This window comes from Nicotiana tabacum, chromosome 24, assembly GCF_000715075.1.
Source record: "Nicotiana tabacum cultivar K326 chromosome 24, ASM71507v2, whole genome shotgun sequence".
Classification (NCBI taxonomy): domain Eukaryota; kingdom Viridiplantae; phylum Streptophyta; class Magnoliopsida; order Solanales; family Solanaceae; genus Nicotiana; species Nicotiana tabacum.
This window is the reverse complement of record NC_134103.1, coordinates 43,092,253-43,096,467: the sequence shown is the minus strand read 5'-3', so window position 1 is coordinate 43,096,467 and position 4,215 is coordinate 43,092,253. Positions and strand designations below refer to the sequence as shown.

General features: G+C 35.4%; 1 long non-coding RNA gene across 1 annotated transcript; it reads right to left on the bottom strand.

Annotated features, from left to right (window-relative positions):
* Nucleotides 1-260: 260 nt before the first annotated feature.
* Nucleotides 261-1,216, bottom strand: LOC107826593 (uncharacterized). The gene is made up of 3 exons (XR_001657307.2): nucleotides 1,063-1,216; nucleotides 761-957; nucleotides 261-661 (listed from the first exon to the last, which is right to left on the bottom strand). It is a non-coding gene; the product is annotated as an uncharacterized LOC107826593 (long non-coding RNA).
* Between the last annotated feature and the right edge of the window lie 2,999 nt (nucleotides 1,217-4,215).

Here is a 4,215-nt window from a genome sequence, read left to right as displayed (position 1 = left end):
ACTCACACTTCAACTTTGCATATTATAATTATTTGAAAACTTTCGGGATTGTCCAGTTTGTTTGGAGGTCGGTCATCCATACGGATGACCTGAGATCGAACATGTCGCACATGACTTACCTAGTGCGGATTATCTTTCATGTGTGATTTGCAGACTATTACACAGGGAGGTTTACCCAATGCGCACCAAGTGTAGCGGCGACGGGTTTCCCTCTTAACAAAAAAAAAAAAAAAAAATATTTGAATTTTCACGAACTTGCATACTCCAAGCCATTTCCCTTAATATCTTCAATACACGAAAAAACTCTCTACATTTACATGCATATTCCAAGCCCTTTCATTCTAAGAACTTTAATCTTTACAGTCTCTATATATAAGTGAAAACAAAAATAACAGATCAACAAAATAAGAAATACAACCAACATTAAACATACATAAAAAATACAATTGGCCGACAAATTTCAACAATAATAATAGTAATATGATAATCCAGTACTTCTTAGTATGACTCCGATAGAACTATAGAAATACCATTATATTGCTAGCTAGTTATATAAGCATTGGGATTAGCCTTAGGATTTGATTCAATACTTTTAGTCCTCTGGAGACTTGGATTAGTAGTCGGAGCACGATGAAGCCTGCACCTGAATGAACCTGCGTTACTATCAAAGCTTATAGTTTAATATGGTACTCGCGCAAATTTCCCAAGAAATAAATTTGAATTTGATTTATATGGATTTTTTTTTAAGAAAAAAAAAAACCTGCATGGGTCGTCGGAGAGCAAAGACAACTGTTCTTCGTCATACTTCCTTGCCTTGCTAATCCTCCCGTCATCGGAAAATTCTCCGGTGTCGGCGATATAATTTCCGATGGAGTCTCCGGCAATGAATTAATCTCCACCTTCATATCCTTGTTTGGCGTGGCTTCTGCTTCCATTTCCTCTTCTAAACTATAGTAACTGAAAATTCAAACAAAGATTCTTTAAAAGATCATAAAATGTTTACTCAATGAACTAACATGCAAACTTTTATAGTAAAAAAAGAGAAGGATCAATTTTTATGACCTGATTTTGGACTTGCTTGATCTTGGATGTGTAGCAAAATGGAAACTCTAGCAAGAAGTTATTTTTGGCAATAGGGTATGGCTTTAAATAAAGATAAGAACGTTGGAGAAAGGGAACTGATAGTACATGCAACATGATTCATGAGGATAAATATTTGGTTGTGGGTAAAACTAAAGGATAAGAAAAAGTGATGGGATTGCACTATAGTAGTAATTAAAGCAAAGATGGCTATAGTCTATATAGAATAAATTAAAGGTAATACAACTTTCATCTTTAACTCAAATATCTAGTCTTTTTTTATCTCGGTGTAACTCCCTATCAGTGTCACGAGAGATATGATCAACAAAATAAAATGTCACACCTGCATCCAAAACTAAATCACTTTATGGTCATGGTTCAACCACTCCAGATATCCAACATCAATAGCAGAAGCCTTTATTTCCTACTTTTTTTTCATTTTTTTGTTTAAATGTTTTGGAGTAGGGTGGACAATAATGAATAGCGGAGAAGGAAAAGATATAAGAATTGAGAGAATTCCATAGAAAGTAGTGCAAGATAAAGATTTTTCGGTTTAATCACAAGTGTCATATTACTACGATGTCACATAATTATGTTTTCTAACAAAATAATCACAAAATTTTTTACCATCTAATACAAAAAGTCGCAACTAATGAAAAATTCAACTTTCCGATGCAGTAAATCTTTTACTCCAAATTTTTTTATTTTATTTTTAATTTAATAAATATTGATCCAATTAAAAAAGGATCGCTCCGGCCCGACCCAAAATCTATCGCATATATCAATCAATCAAACAACTAAAAAGGTTACAATTATTACTTTAGATGCAAGATATTACTTCAGATGCATCGATAATTAGTACTCCCTCCTTATCAATTTATATAGCGGTGTTCGAATTTTGAGAATCAAACTAGTTTTTAACTTTTTTACCTGCCTTTTAACTATTTTAGCCCTATTTTTTCAATACTTTAGTAGCACCTTGCAAAATTTTAAGACCATGTATAGCTCTTTCCACAACATCTTGTTTAACAACATTCTATAAAACACGTATAACACCATAAAAAATAATAAATACATGTAAAACACCGTGAAGGTTTGTAATCCCACCTTCTACAATTATACTAATTAATAATTTAAAATATGTAAAAAGTATTAAAAAAAATTTGGTCAGAGAAAAATTCCTTCGATTAACGAAATTCGAACACCGCCACATAGATTGGGACGGATGAAATACTAGTTATAGTGCATCAAAAGTAATACCTTGTGAAATATTCTTTCCAATTTATTGACCCTTTTAATTGTTTGATTGATTGATTGATTTATGCAGGTGGGTTTGAGTCGAGTCGGCCCTCTTTTAATTGGATCAATATTTATTAGATTAAAAACTAAAAAATAAAAAATATGGAGTAAAAAATATTACATCGAAAAATTGGATTTCTGACAATTGTGAATTTTACGTGTTAGGTGGTGAAAGTTTTGTGATTATCATATTACAAAATATAATTATGTGACTTTTGTGGAAAGAAAAATCATAATTATATGACAATTTGTGATATTATCTTTCGAAACTCGTTGTCGATTAATCTGAATTCGCGTTTTATAAAGCGCGCATTGAATGGAGAAATACTCTCTACTAAAAAATGTTTTTTATCCTTAGGCTTTGAACCTGAAATTTTTTATTGAAGTTTAGAGAAATTGGATCTTTCCCACCACAACTCTTAGTGCCGTGTAAAATAAAACTACAAGTTACAACTATTAGTCTACAACTTCAACCCGACTTCTTTTATATATTCTTCCCGACTTCCCATCGTTTTTTTTTAATTTGCTTTGGTGTTAAATCATGATGAACAATACGGCAACGTTGGAGCACTTTCTATCAAAGCGGTCCTAAAGCTGTTATGATGGCTGGGACATTGGAATCCCGTGGGTGGGTGCTCAAATATTTCAAAGGACCCTTTTGTCCCATCATTTCATTTGGTTTTAGCAAAAAAAATAAGTTATACAGGAAACTCTTTTATTCCTTCACCCTTTTTACTTTGTTGTATACGGGTGAAACTGAGCCTATGAGACGCCTCAATTTCCGATGAAGTAAACGGAGCAAGAGACGTGACGGCAAGAAACCGGAATCGAGGCAAGGAGCCGTCCGAGCCGGGGTCCGGGCAAAATGCCCGCCCTCGGGAGTATCGGGGCCATGACCCTGGGTTCGGTTCGAATACCAAAGGCCTCAGAGAGCACTACCCGGTAATCAAGCACAACCAACAAAAGGCCGTGATATCCGTGACCAGCCGGATGTCACGACGTGAATCTCGACACGTATCGGCAGAAAATCGGTGATTAGTTAAACAAAAGATTTTTACCTTATATGAAATTTTACTTAGAATAGAACTCCCCTACTATATAATGGGGGGAGGGGGGGGGGTCTAATTATTCATTAACAATACTGTAACACACATATCAAGGCAATATACTCTTATTCTCACTATTATTCAAAGTTCTTAATTTTGTTCGTCAATTCATCAGTAACGTGAGCCCAGGATCGAAGGCATGCATTCCATTAAGCTGATACTAAATCCGGGATCACACCTCTTGATTGGTTTGACAATTTATTACGTCATTTATCTGTTTAATCTAATGCAATTTATCGTTTGTATTGAATTAATCCACGTATCCTTAAAACCACTTACAAATTTAATTGTTATCCATTTTTTTTAGGGTAAACAATTTGACTTCCACCATGGGGCTAAGGATAATAGTGGCAATTTGATACGAATTTCCATAACACACTCTATTTTATACTTGTTCTTTGAGCTTTTAATTTCAGGCCAAAATATAAAATGTCGAACTCCCAATCTGCCATTTGAACGTGGATGCTGAGTTTGGCCACCATGGCGAGAACAATAACCTGGTACCCAGCAACGAGGTGCCCCCTGCTGACCCCAACGGAGTCCCGGTCGTTCATCCGATCGATATTAACTCACACGTGGCTATCAAAGCGAACTTGCCTACTGACCCCGAAACTAGCATTCGCGGGGGAGCCTGGTCGATAGCCCGAAGTACACACGACAGCGAAGGTAATGGGATCAACCTACGCGTAATCTTCGAAATGTTACATGCTCAACAAGCAGCGATAGCCAG